The sequence below is a fragment of the Brachycentrus maculatus genome, unplaced genomic scaffold, assembly GCF_059751285.1.
Source record: "Brachycentrus maculatus isolate JH-2025_06_01 unplaced genomic scaffold, ASM5975128v1 h1tg000042l, whole genome shotgun sequence".
NCBI lineage: Eukaryota > Metazoa > Arthropoda > Insecta > Trichoptera > Brachycentridae > Brachycentrus > Brachycentrus maculatus.
The window spans coordinates 580379-596717 of NW_028280796.1; the positions used below are offsets into that span (position 1 = coordinate 580379).

At 30.2% G+C, this 16339-nt stretch overlaps 1 protein-coding gene across 1 annotated transcript in view; it reads right to left on the bottom strand.

The window, feature by feature from the left end:
• LOC148312351 (protein cortex-like) overlaps positions 1 to 16339 on the bottom strand; it is a 283504-nt gene that overhangs the window by 230728 nt on the left and 36437 nt on the right. The gene's annotated exons all lie outside the window — the stretch shown is intronic.

Consider the following 16339-nt stretch of genomic DNA (forward strand, 5'->3'; position numbering starts at 1 on the left):
TTCAAACCAAAAATCTTTTTCAAACCCTTATTCGCACCATGTGGTGCATAGGGCACTGCGTCATATTAACGCAGTGTTATCTTGATCATTAATACATGAAGAATTGGCCCTCTGCTTCAGGTAACAGTCCAGGGTTATTTCCAGGGGATATCGGTTTTAAATATTAAAATCAAACACAGATTTTTAGGATCTACAAAGTTGTATATTTTATTTTAAACGTAAAAATAAAACTCATCACAACCGTTTCGCCTTGTTATGACATTTTCAAACTACTGTAAAGATCAAATGGATTATATTGCTTTACAATTCTAGGTACTTAAGTAATAGTTATTATATGCGCAGTAATAATTATGGGAGAAAACAAAAGTTAAGAGTAAGGCTAAGTGTTCAAAGGGTGATGGGGAATGTAGGTACTATCCTTAATAATCAAAATTATTATTATTATTTATGTCTACAATAAAAAAATAATCCAATGGTTCTGCGCACCTGCCCGAGTCTTCCCACCTGAGTAGGCGGGTACGATGACATTTCACTTCTAAAGATCTTAAAACACTTTTTGTCACTAGACGATACATTACCGACGAATAAATAATACAATCCTGATCGTATCACCTTACTATGAACCATTAAACACTTGTGTGTTGACTCACTTTATAAATATGCTGGATCATTATTTAGAAAATTAGAAAATATAACTCGACGATTATTCTAAATAATTTTCCATAATAGATCATTATTATGGAAAATTATTTAGAATAATCGTCGAGGACTCTACTGTTTTATTGCACTAAAACATTTAAAAAAAAATACATATATGCACTTCTGAGCACATGTTATATATATATATATATATATATATATATATATATATATATATATATATATATATATATATATATATATATATATATATATATATATATAATCATTAATTATATTATTTACATATTGTTTAATATTACACCATAAATTGATTTAGCAGTCGTTTTGTTGTAATATCCGTACGTTTTTAATTGAAAATAATATTTTAAAACAATAGAAAAAAATGTAAAAAATAATTCATAAAAAATGTAAATAATAATAAACCTATGATTAACAAAATGACAATGACTAAAGCTTTCCCCCTTTTGTAAATGTTCCCGCTGTTAAAAAATTACAAGCAAATTTTACCCCTTTTTAATAGATTTATATTATCCACTGACACTTCGAGATGGAATTGCATTTTCATATATTATTAGATTAAAACCAATATTTTTAGCTTTTCCACTTTATTTTTATTTGACCAGCGACCGGGTTTCGTCGTTACCGATATCATCAGAGTCTGATGATGTCTGTAACGACGAAACCCGGTCGCTGGTCAAATAAAAATAAAATGGAAAAGCAAAAAATATTGGTTTTAATCTAATAGTATATTAAATTCTACCCCTATTCATCCTTCAACGTGCCAAGGGCACAACTCTAAAATATAGACTTAGCTTCATATAAGGCGTTTAATAATACATAATGCGGAATGCATCGAAACACGTGTCATAATTGATTTAAGAAATAGTGATACCTACTAAGTCATTTTTTTTACTATCCATACACATTTTTTTTATCTTACTGGGAATCCAATCTGATAACCTCTTGCATGGTTGCCAAAGGGTATCTTCCATAGTATACATTAACATTTTTTTAAATGCTAATTTATCTGTTGACATATTAATTTCTACGAAAAAAAGTTTTCGAAAAAATTGCTTAATAAATAGTATTAATTCGATTTTTAAGAATTATGTTTAAAAGGAAATACAATGATTAAATCAATATTATCTGAATATTTACTTATTTATAGTATGGTAAAATACTCTTGTTGATATATCGAAAACGACTCAGATTCAAATCTTTGAAAATACAGTTTATTTTTCCTATAATTTAACGAATTCATGGAAGTGTTTTGATTTTCCATATGAATTTATTAAATATGTGCCATTTGTTTCAATAAGCTTCACCTGCTATTGTGAGATACAAACTGGAATACGTTTATTACTTCTTATTGCGCACTTCATACGGCGCAGATGGGCAGTAAATTTAACCTTTCAAAATCGTAAGCACAACTTTCCGCCCCCTTGTGTAATTTATATGAAGTGCTGAGCTTTTAATATTACCAACGCTTGAAACAATAACTTTACTTCGTAAGCTGATTATCGAGACCACAGCGATCAAAATGGACACCCGTGATTAATTCACGCGTATTTTTTAATAATTGAGGAGACAAAAACGCACATTGCGTACCTACATCAAGAAAAAAACGTCACGGAAATTAATCTTTGTATTCAAAAATTATTTTATGCATCAGCAGACCAACAATAAACATTCCAGAAAAGTCCCTGCTTTATTATTTCTTGTTATACAATTGACAAATAAGTCGACACCGTGTTGATCTAATGCAGTACCCTATGCACCATTGAGTACGAAAAGGTGTGAGAAAAAATAACAATCTTATTATAAACAGATAAAGATAATTTATATTATACATGAGGATATAAGTTCAAATATAACATTCCAATAAATTGGTTACTGAAATATTCATGAAGAACTATCAACCATTTTGTTTAAAAACATTAGTTGTGTACAGTTTTTAATTGTATTTTTTTCAACTTTATTATTTTATTATGTTGACAATAATTTAAAAAAAACTAAAAGTTCAAAAACTAATTTGTTAATTTAGTATTATCTTGTGATACTTATTTTTGTAATGTACCATTTTAGATCAATTAAATAATATTACAACTCGACAATAACCTTTAGTTCACCTAACGAGAGAACAGTTTTTCTGTAATCGAACGTTGTGATGTGAAGGGTTTTAGAAGTATTAGACAAAGATATGAATGAACTATACAGAGTTTATTATTTACTAATTTGGCATTATCTTTGTGAAAAAGCTTGACGATTTAAATATCAAAATAAAACGCTTGCGTAAGTTTATTTCAATGTAAACATGACTTGTTTCGTGACAAATCTTCTTTAACCAAGTATTTTTTTTTACAACAATATAACAATTACGTATACAGTTATTTCCACATACATTTTATATGGCCAGTGACTGGGTTACCGACATCACCAGGCCAGTGGTCAAATAAAATATGTATGGAAAAAAACATATCGTTGTTATTTTACTGTACGAATACATATAATAAAATAACTACTATATTATTCACAAAAAAATGACAGTACAAAACTTACATGTAATAAAAAAAAAATTTTACATGAATTAACTCAAAAGAGGTATTTTACAAGTATTTCATTTTTTTATATTTAAACAATAATGAGAGTTTTGAATATCATACCATGAAGTTTATGTAATATTTATTATTATACTTTCTAATTAGTGTTAGATTAAAATAAAGAATATAAATAGAAAATTGCTATTTCGCATTATGAGTGCATGCACAGATGAACTTGTCTAAGAATTGCAGTCTTACATTGTGTGTATTAACAATTATATAACTTGAATTTTATTGTTACAGGTGCATGTTGGAGTGCCATCCATAAATCAATAATTAATTGGGTAAGTCCTGTTACGTTTTGTTTAACGTTAATAAAACTTAACTGCCCTCCGTTTAAGAAGGGAGCCTTGAAACACGAGACAATAAAAACATGCTAAATAGTTCAGAATTCATTTATCGTAAAACTGACAAAATAAAACTAATTTTCCTAATCTTCTTACGTAAAAAAATAGATAGTTATTACGTAACCTAAAATTGAAAAAAATATATACTTCTCATATTTTGCTAATATTACATTCGAAATTACTGAAGTATTTTACAACAGCACAAAAACTATTTATTCATAACATTACCCTTAATTTTAAGTTCTGTTCAAGTTTTCCGTTTTTTATGATAACTAAAAAACAGAAAAACATAGCACGATCAGGTATGCCAAATACTTGAGTCAGTGGTCAGGTTAGGAGTCGTAACAATCGGCGGGTATGTATGAGGAGATGCATGAACGTGGAAGAGGCGAAGAATGTTTGCAAATACAGAGTGGCGTGGCGTTCTATTCTCTCTTCCTACCCCTGCAGGGAAGCGGCGTGATGGTTAGTTAGTTAGTTAGTTAGTTTTATGATAACTAATAATAATAAGTTTGCTTAATTTATGTAGCGCATTTTTTGTACAATACTACATCTTGATATGTGTTTAGCTATGTTTAAATATGAAGATAAATAAAAATATGTTCATGGAAGCTAAACTGACAGTTCACAACGGAGTGCTAGCACCGACACTGATGTATGAAAGCGAAACATGGAATTGGCAAAAGAAGGACGAAAGCAGAAAAAACACCGTTGAAATACGTTCCTCCGATGAATGTTTGAAAAATCGTTGTATGAGAGAATTAAAAATGAAGATATTAGTAAGAAATGTAAGAAATATTTCTTTATAATATCTTCATACACTTGAACTAATATTTCACTATAATATCTTCATACACTTGAACAGTTGAACTAGGGATATCTTAGAAGATTAAGAAAAGTTCTCTTAGGTGGTATGGACATGTGAAGTGAATGGATACTAGGATGAAAAGAAAATATATCTGGCTAATTATGTCGCTCACTCCTTTCAAGAACGTCATAAATCAAAAATCGCCAATTTTCAGTTGTGCATGTTTTCGGAATACCTAGAAAATGTACTTTATCCCAGCAAAAGCGGCATATTTTTAACATAATATTTACCCGCTACAGGGCAGAAAGTGTTGTTTTTGCATTTTGAAGAAAAGGTATTTTTTAATTATTTTTCAAAATATACTAATTATTTTTCAAATGGAGAAAAAACCTTCAGGTTTCACCTAAAAAGATCTGTTACACAGTAAAAAGTTCAGTAAGTGGCTTGATATTTACTTTTATTATTACATTGTATTATATTTCAAAACTTTAAAAACGTTCTACTGAAAAATCAAGTTTTTGATTTATGATGTTCTTGAAAGGAGTGAGCAATGTGTGAACAAGAGAATAGAACAAGAACGGGCAAAAATACACGACAATTAGAACCTTAAATCTTGCGCTATCAAAAATATACGTAATCAGAAGACATGTATTATGTATGGATTTGTGAAGCGTTCCATCCTCTCTGCCTATCCCTGTAGTGAAACAGCGTGATGTAGTACTATAAAACTATTGATTTTAATACTGCACCCTTAAACGTAGCAAGTTAACCATTGCTTGTTCTCTAACTTACAACAATCAAAATCTACATTGCAAAGAGACAGAAAGATAACGGCCGTAATAGTCGATAGTATACTTTGAAAGTTATTTTAGCGATTCAGTTAACCCTTTATCACCTACAATAGAATGTATAAAATAGAATCAACGTATTTTTAATATAAAATCTATTAATCAAATATTGATTTTACTTTATCAAAAAACATGCAATAAATTTTTGCCATACAAACTATATTGAACCTATTTTTTTGATAATTGATATTTGACAAGGGAAGAAATAAAGTTGTGTATAGGATTTCCAAATTTTGCCCTTATTTGCACCAAATAATAAAGTTTAACTTTTGCATACATTTATAATATTTACTAATATGAGACTTAAATAAAATTAATATTGTTTTATGCTCTATGTTAAACTGGATTATTATAAGGACATAGCCAGATGATGATGGATTTTACAAAAAAAATACGATCTGTACCATTAAAAAGGCTGCAAAAATTTTGGTGGCAAATATTAGTAAGATAGCTATACCCGACCACGCATTGAAATGGCTCAGTCTGGTTAAATGGAAAAGAAAGCATACATTTTTTATACGTTAAATTTCACAATGTTTGTGAAGCAATGAAAAAAAACCTATTAAATATCTATAAAATAACAATGCAATCGAAAACATTTAAAATACTTTGTGACCCCAACTATCAAGAAGTCCAATGTCCTCCACGAGCAATGTTTAGTATTGCGTATAATGCTATGAGTTTCGACAGATGGTGCTGCCATTTCGGTTAAAAAATGTATTTTAAAAAAAAACATGTTTTTACCTGTTACTGGTATACCTGTATAAAGAATATAGCATATAAAAAGTCGCAAGTATTCCAATGCAACTTTTTGTCAATAACTTCAAGCGTTTTAATTTACATTTTTATTTGTAAATGTACGATAAGGGGATTCAAAGGGTATGAATCTGCCTTCTTCACGCAACGATGTATGACGCACCCAAATTGGGGATGATCATTTTCGTATTCAAATATGAGGATGGCTTTGTCTCCCATTTACGTCTTTATATTGTTACGTTTACTGAAGATGAATACCAAGAGGTTTTGCAAATTTATTTGAAGATAAATTTACATATATTCCGTTCCTTAAATGAGGCCTATAGTATTATACATAAAATAAAGTTAATTAATTTAAAATTATCGTTTTGACTTTTTGGTTGTTATTATATATGGAAGTGAGTTTTTAAAAATTGAAATCTCCAAAAAATGCAAATGAAAACAAATTTCTGTAGAAAATAAGCTATCAAAAATTTGTGAAGTGACAAAAGTAATATTTGTTTTTATTGCCTGATCAAATGCTTTATTCTTCTTTAAACCACTATCCGCATCGGAATGGTGCATAGGGCACTGCATCATATAAACGCAGTGTTATCTTGATCGTTAACACACAAAGGAAAGGTGATCAGCCTTCCGCTTCAGGTACCAGTCCAAAGTAATATTGCATAAATATGAGAGTGAAAAAATCACTTTTATTTATCTAGCTCCCCCCCTGGGAATCGAATCCGGGATCTCCAGAACGGTATCCGAGCGTGCTGACCATTACACTACGGAGGCGGGCATATTAAAATGTTTTTGTATTTTTATTAAGGTACTGAAATTTAATCAATTCAACAATATCACATATAGTAAACCCTTCTTTTGACTGTTCTTACACATTCTGACACAAAGTAATTTTTCTTATTAATTTTTAACTTAATTAGCGAATTTTCTATGTTAGTTCCAAATATTTTAATAACAAAACTGAAATAAATAGGTAGTGTAATGGCAAAGGGGTATTTCTATCAAATTTTTCATTTTGTAATTTTGTTACACAAAGCGTCTAAAACAGTGTATTCTATAATCTAGCAAAATGATATAGCTGTAGTTGCAACACTTATTTAGTTTTATTAAGATATGTATATATGCCATCCGAAAAAAAATACTTAATTTCACGAGTTTGTTTTTGCTCTCCTGTAACATTTGGTCTGAGACAGATAAACCCCTTTGCCTTTACACTACCGAAATAGGTATGTATTTTTTTGTTATTTTAAGGTAACTTTAAAGGGGTAACTTCAATATTGTGCCTCATTTAGAGATTCCAGAAATAGCACAGGCCATAGATTTGGTTCAGTAAATCAGTGGGAGGTCTATGTAAACAGGGGCGGATCGTGGTATTCAAATTGTCTCCTTTATAAGACTAACTATGCATGAATACGTGAGTCCTTTGATACGTCCCGCGCACTTTACCACAGAATTATACAGACTGCATTATGCGGAAGCGTTTAAAGTGGATATTCTCTGCCCACTTCAGAATAACGAAATTTAATATGAAATGAAGTAATACGTCTTTTAAAGTTCAGCGATATTTTAAAAGCTCAATACGAGATCGTTAATTAATAACAGCCTGCCACGGCAATTTTAATCAAATATTTCAAAAGGCAACAATGTATATAAAACCCTCAAATGGTGTAACAATAATGATTTGCACTAGATCTTAACAATGGATCGCTAGACCCCATTTATGTAAATGTTAAGAACACTTAAGTATAAAAAAAGTATTCTTACGAGATAAATCAATATGTAGATGAAAATTTGTAATATTTTTATATCCTTTATACTAAATTGACGCAACTACTAAATAAGAAAATTGAAAAATAAAATATCAATAAAACCTAAACAGTTCGTTAATTCAATTCATGTGACGAAAACTTAAATATTGTCTGCATAAATATTTGCTTGAAGTATTATTATTTTGTCGATAAAGAACTCAATCCAAATTCTTAAAGAACTCAATAAATAGGCAGTGTCCAAGTTACACAAGCTACGCGAGTGTTTTTGCCTAGAATATTCACTCATGAATTAAATGAAATTTACTTTAAACATAAAGAGTAAATCCACTCACGAGAAGACATAGACTATGAAACTTAAAAAGTTGAAGCCTGAGTAGGGTCATGATAAGCGGTGTTGCATAAGCAGTAAATAGATTTCAGTCACTTGGACGTTAGGTAATTAAAAAAAATACACAAGTAGAATTAGTACGGGTGTACAATTCAAAATGCTCTAGCTATTTTTTTTTATTCTAATTTCCTCCTCCATTTTCATTCCCGTAGAGCAATGACGTTCTTCACTCTATGCTCCTTTATTTTTTATCATATTTATCAAATATATTCCTTACGTATACCTAAGAATTTGGATCCCAGGACGGATAGGTCGCAATGAAAAAATATAATCACAATAGTATAATAATCCTCTTCTTTCATATAAATTAAGAAGAATATTAAAATGCGTTACAAAAAGGAAGGATAAATAAAGAGATCTTAAAACACACTGTTGAAATCATCCTTAATTTTTGAAAATTTGTAATTCTCGGTGACGTTTTTGTTCCATATGGTTATCACGGGGTTACTGCAAATAGTGGTATCTGGCAAGTCAGACTGCTTACCGAACTGTTACAGCATTCTGGTATAAAGGGCAATAAATCTCAGCGGATTCCCTTGCAGAATTATCCCCGCCTCATAATAAAGTATAACTCGAACCATTTATGGACTATGAACAATAAGCAACAACTATAACATTACCCACTATTTACCATTTTGTAGCAACCAATTCGCCCGATACTAAATTATACGTGAAATACGATGGACCTGAAAATTGGTCTAAAATTATAAACAGACAGGGTACCGTTTAACTGCTTCATGAAGACATTTGAATATTTCCGTAAAAGCTTTAATCGAACAATGTGTGTATATAAATGTGAAATAATATATGTATCCGTGTATGTTATTTATATTCCTGGTAAGGGCTGGAATACTCAATTTTTTTCTCAGATTGATTTAACACAAATATCTATATCAACGCATCTTATACATCCATCATGAAATAACAATAATCATTTGTACTTATTGAATTAAGTGCGTACTCAAAAAAAAAGTTTTTTGAAAGAAATACATCTATCACATATTTATTCATAGACTATGACAACCTAAAAAATTAATTTAACCAACAATTCAAAAAAAGGTAAAACACAAACAAATTAAAGAAAAAATATACAAAAGATTCATAAATATGTAAATAATTTTTTAAAAATCTGTTGATGGGTGATTTTTAGATCTGAAAAACCTACCTCCTTTGACCTAAAGGATTTCCTTTGGTCAACACTTCCTTCTTGCATCTGTCGAATCTTTAATATTTTTAATAATATGTATAATAAAATTTTGTATGTAAATACATAGCTATAGGTACTTAACACAAAATTTGGGGTTTTGTACTTGTACTAGCAATTTGAACATAACGATATTCATTAATCTCTGTTACGCACAGGAATCTGCACATAGTCGCCTAAATGTATTTAAGATTATCCACGCTAAATTGAAGGTTTTATACACACGTCTGCATAAAAACATTATGCAAATATTAAGAGCACTGTGATATAATTTTGCTCACATAATAAACGGATTCAGTGCGATACTACGTGTTCCTGTCCCAGAGTCCACTATCTGTGGGAAGCGAGCCTTGAGATAGAGCAGTAAAGACTCGAAAAGATGGTGACAGCCTTTCGATGAAGACATTTCAATACAAAACGAGGTACTTACGTTCCTATAGCCAATATTTTATGGTCACCCTTCAATTAAATGAACTCGAATGCACACTTTGATATCAAAATGAACTAGTTAGTCTGAAAACAGCTGTCATTAAACATTGGCGTACCATAAAAAAAGGTGTTTATTTTTTTAAATGACCAACGGGCTTGCTTGTGAGTAAAATATAGAAACGTAATTTTTTTTATTTAGATTGAAGTATTATAGTGACATTATTTGTGCAACTGAATTTAATAAAATAAAATAACAGCTTTTAACATAGTTTATTTAACTATTATTTCATTTGACCAGTGACCAAATTTTGTCGAAACCGACATCATCAGACTGATGAGGAATTCTGATTGAGTGTAAGTCCCTCTCCAAGAACAACTTAAGTCCCTTTTTCGGAGACGCGAAGGTAGTAAAAGATTTTTTATGTTGATATGTGTAGCTAATGAATTAACTTTCATATTATTTTTTGACTTCTCATCAAAGATGAAGAAGAATATGGAAGTCTGGGCATTTACGGGGCTGACGACCGTCATAGGCTGGTTGAAGTGATCACTTAACATACGTGTAACATTCACCATTTCTACCCATTATTGACAACCACACTACTCAAATTCTTAGAAGTTCTATATATTTGAACCAATTTAGAAACCTTATTCTTGAATCACTAGAACTTCACTACAGACATCTATTGGTGAGATGAAAAGAAGCTTTTTATTAAGCACACTCAAAATGTTGTAAATGAATAAACTTATTATATTTTTCGTAACTATGTTGAACAAATAAAATTAAACAACAAAAAAAACATATTATTGATATTGTGAAATCGTGAGGCATTGTGAAGGTAATTCAGTTTTTCTCTGAACCTCCTCTCAACGTCTTATCACAAAAAAATTGTCTTCCTTTTTTGCAAACTTTTTGTCTATAATTACAGAATTGGAAATGAACTACATATAAGAAGATATTGCTAAACTATTTGGTTGAATAAAACTGAAAATCACATAAGTTGCTAAATTTGGACAACTACGCTACTGATAAGTATTGACGCACAGGATGACTTCATTTATTTCTGGAACTTAAAAATTGAAACTGGTTTTGCTTATATGATCTGGTAATCGGATTCTTTGAAATACATAATTCATATTTATTTCCGCTATTGCTAAACTGATGCAATCATACTATGCATGAGGACATGTGCAGTTCTGGAATGTTTTCGATACCTCATCTGTATATGACGTAAGATATACAGGGTGGCCCAGATAGACGCGTATCTTAGACATTATTGTTTTTTTTGACTTGCAGTATGTATAGTCAACCTATCATACAAAAATGATCTCGGCTTCTGCCCAAATTTTTAATCTTAAGATTTTGAAAACTTATTATTTACATTGATCCAAAGAATTAGCATGGACTTATTTGTTATAATATCAACAACAAAAAATTGGTTTCAAAATCTCCAGAATAATAATAATAGTTAATAAAGTGCTATTTTCGTAAAATACTACTTCAAGGGCACTGTGATCAAGTTAGGGAAAAGAAAAGTATGGAAATTTATTTAGTAAACAAATGCATTTTTAGTTCATTTTTTCTAAAGATTATCTCTCTCACACTGTTTTTAACTGCTGGTGGAAGACCATTCCATGCCATCGGTACCTTAACAGCAAAGGCACGCTCGCCAAATTTAGTGCGCTGGTTGTGATCTGGTAAGATAAGATTATTTTACCCATGATAGTTGTTATAACCAATAGAATCTTAAGACTTTTATCAACCAATTCATCTGAAATGGACAGCTCTTTTAAATACTCTAGAACCGTATCATGTATTCATTTATTTATAAGCGAATGAAATTTATACTCTACTCTTTTGGAAAAGTGTAAGCAGTGCAGTTCGTGACTGAATTTAGAAATTAAAAGTTTAGTATAATTAATAACAATGTAAGTGTGTAAATATCTTTGCACTTGCACGTCTTGGAAAATATTTTGCCTTCTTTACCCTCATCCGAAACAAGTGGTGGATAGGGCACTGCACAAAATTGATGCACTATTAAATTAATGCTAAATTATACAAAGGCCAGGTGATCAATCCTATCAATCTTAATCAGCTACCGGTGGGTAGCATAAGTTAAATGTAAGAATGAAAATACACTTTTTTTTTTCACCCTGAAAATCGAACCCGGGACATCCAGCATAGTGCCTTTATGCGGTAACAACTGCACTATAGAGGCGAGCTATTTACTATCTACATAAACAAAGTGTTATTAACCTGGTTGACGCCAAAAATAAAATGGAAAAAAATCCAGTTTTTTCCCTCATATTATAACAAGTTTTTTTTCCTCCAAAGCTTCGGCATCGAAGCCACCTTGTATGTATCAGGCGAGCGGCATCTCTTGATCACAAACGTTTATGGATGTATCTAAGGTATTGGATGTTCTTCAGACAGCGATGTTCTGCGGAAGACATAACAGGGCGACTCTAGACTGATGTGGACGAACTAATCCATAGATAAAGAGAATACATTGCGAAAATGTATTTTTATACACTTGTCCGAGCGGCAGTTGAGTGCCCGTGTATACTATCCTCCATCAAATCACAAACATTAGTATAATTTTTATGCAAATGATTTTTTTGCAACAAAACAACATAACATGTTGTAAATGAGAAAATCTTAAACTTGTTCTAAAGAATCTATTTTACAAAATATAAGCAAGTAAGAGTAAGTACCTACAGTGCACTATTTTATTTGTGAGGTAAGAATGAAAAATAAGAATTCGCGTTGAAAAATCTTTTTGTTAAATATTAATGCTGTTATAATATCATGTGTTTTTGATATATTTATATCGTGTTTCGTCATGTAAAAGCTTTATAAGATGAAAGAGCGGAATTTTATGTAAATGCTAATAATTTCATTGAAATTTTAATACAAGATCAATTGATTAACTTGTTTTTTTTTCCAAAACATATGATGTTTCGATTAAATAACTTAAATATCTTTAATTTTTCCTAGCGGAATATTATTAAATTCCACAATAAAATATCAAATATTTCATTTTTAATACTAAAAAAATACATTTTAAAACTGCATTGTAGAAAAAAATCTTCATGGCAACCCAAGTAAAAAAAAATATCTCTTTTGTATAGAAGTAGAAAAAATGTACCAAAAATACTGTTTTTCAACCACACGTAAAATAATGTATGTCCATGTTTGTGAATTATCTTATTTATTGTGCAAGTAGAATTAAATTGTTAAATTTTGTTGGTTGCTTTTTTTATTTTGAGAGTTATGATTATTTTTTTTTAAATTAAACACTTGTAAAATAACACTTAATGAGTTTTATTTCATTACACACGACTAGTTTAAAAAACTACAGATAAATAGTAAAACTAACTAGCAAACAAAAAAATATGTACATTGATTTATGATTAATTTTGGCTTAAATTTAGGCTTATTTCAAACAAAAAATCGCTTTTTCAATTAATATCTTCCAGAAGTCCTACAATATCAACAAGTGTATTACATAGATAGATAAAGCATTATTGCATTTTAGAAACATTTTTACATTCTTATTTATAAACGTGGATGAAAAAAATAGCACTTAAATAAAATGGCAACGTCGATTAACTTGTCGTAAAAATACTTCAATAACATACTCACCACAAGCTTTCATTAATTACTTGTCTTTCATTATAAAATTCCTGAGAAAAATGTTATTGCAATCCGAAATGAGACTTAAACATGTTTATTGTTGTCAATATAAATTTTATTATTTTGATAGCCTTTTGTGTGGACATTATGAAATACCTCGCATTCCGCAGATCAACTTGTCAGATGTTTATGTTATTTAAGTACATGTACAGTATATTATTAGAATCCACCAGTTTATACTTATGCAACCCTGGGAAAAAATAAAATAAAATATTGCAAAGCCTTTTTTTATAATGGATGGAGAACTGTTAACTGTTCGACATGGGCGATCAAATTTATGTAAAACCTATTATTATATAACTACACGTGTTATTTTTCTTTAAATAAAAGTAATATGATTCTTATGTACGGGCTTAATATCCGCCTCCATAGTGTAGTGATTTGCACGTTTGGCTACCATGCTCGATTTCCAGGGGAGTCAAAATAAATATGCACGTTTTTAAGTGATTTTCCATTATAATGTTTATTAGATATTACTCTGGACTTGTACCCGAAGCGTAAGACTGGTGACCTTACCTACACATAATTAACGATCAACTTTATATTGCATTAAGTGAGGATGAAGGTAAGAAGAAAGAGTTTCAGGCAAAGGAAATGTCTTTTAAAATTATATGTTGCGGTGTCTCTTAAATAGTCTGTTTCAATTATGCGTTTGGTGAAACCATCCAAAAACCTTTTGATTTTCCATCTCAGTGAGCAGATATGTAAGAGGTGTATGATTAATAGGAATGCGAATGTCGCTGACAAGTTAATGCGAGTTAATGCCCACATCCGGCCCTATATTCGATCCACATACACACGGTGCAACGTGTACCCACCGCTGGACACCGTTTCATTAATAGCATGCAAATCATGTGCGATCATCGACGATATGAGAAGTTATTACCGGTAATAATAAAATGGTGGCGATTAAGGAAGACTTTAGTGATAAAATCTCGACTATTTCATTTGATTTGTTTTTATGCTTTAGTTCGAGGAGCAATGGTAATACCGAGACCTCCGCTTTAGAATAACCTCCCGTAAGCTATAAATTGTTAAACGGGGTCTCTAAACTTAAAATTTTCTGCAATTTAATATATCAAAAACTGGATTATTCACCTTACGGAAACGCCTTTCATTTTCACAATTGATGCTCAGACTATTTTTTTCTTTCATATAAAAATGATAGTTGTTTCATCTCAAGAGACACCGAAGGTATTAAAAATGTCAGCTCAATTAGGTAACAAAAACATCAATCGATGAAGATGGAAACTAATAAATAAATCATTTAATATTTATAATCATCTGGTCAAAATAGAAGTATCTGAAATTAAAATGTTATTTCAGGGTCTCTCTCCTAGAAATAAATATGTGAAATAATTCGGAATGAAAATCAACATAATTTTCCAATAAAAGAAATCTTTAACTCTTTCTATTTTGGATTTTTAACTTTAGCCTAAATTCCACAGCTTTCGTGTAATTATTATGCGAAAAGAATTTAATAATAGTGCATAAATACATTTTTCGAAAAATAAATTAATCTAGATGTTCCGCGATGGGCAAAATAGAGAACGTTATACAAGTGTAAAAAATTATCACTAAAGTCGGCCAAATTCCAGGTCATAAACCTTGGAACGTTCAGACTTCATCTTCTTTAATATTAAAACGATAGATGCTTCGTCTCAATTGAGACAAAAATAATATAAATTGATTCGTCATTCGGGTTCACCTATTAGTCCTGGGTGATATTAAATACATATTGTATATATCAATTATTATAAAAAGTACTAAAAGAAAATATAGAATACAAAAGGAGTAGAAAAGGAACATACCTAAAATATACCTACTTGTAATATTATATAACAAACTTCATTGGTACCTATATTTTATCAAGTGTTCAATACCTAGACACTGTATAAATGTTTAGACTTTTTTTTAACGTGTGAGGTAAGAGTAGAAAATTAAAGTTGCAATAAACAAATAAAGATTCAAACCATTACTTTTAATGGGGTGAGACTGCATACAATGAATTTAATCTCCCGTAATAAATTACTTAATCTAATTTCGATTTTACTGTATTTTTTCTACTGGTCCACATTAAATCGGTTGAAATATACAACAACATGTCACAATTGGTTGTAAAATTTAATTTAAAAAAGACTTTAACAAGTTTATTGTGACTAACAGGAAGTGTAAATATTGCCAACAGATGGCTGCAATCTCAAACAACGTCCAATAAATATTTCAAACTATAAAATCATCTTTGATAAGTATTATATTATATTGTACACATTCGATTCTCTTCTTTATTTTATTGCCCAGTTTTGTTTATGTAGAGCGAATCGACATTCAATATTTTAATACGTTTTTTAGCGTATAACACTCGCAAAAAATATTTGAAATAAAATATTGAATGACTTCATCCAATTAAAAAACCAAATGGTTAAAAAAGCACCTGATGCAGTTTTAAAATGGTAGATGAAGCTTGAAACAGGAAAACTTGGCATGATCAAGTATTTTAAATACTTTGAAGTGGTCCGGTCAGGATAAATAATCGGCGGGTATGTATGAGGAGATGCATTAATGTGGAAGAGGCGAAGATTGTTTGCAAAGACAAATTAATGTGGGATTTTATTATCTTTACTTATCCTTGTGGGGAAGCAGAGTGATGGTTACTCAGTTATTTTTTATAACATAATGCTTAGCGACGAGAAAAAATTTAAAGCTCCTCCTTTTCATTTGGCTATGGATATACTAAAGAAAAAATTAAATTCGATAAGGTATTGAAAATTAATAAACACCATGTATTATATTGAATTAATGCAACCGAAACATTAATTTCGCATTT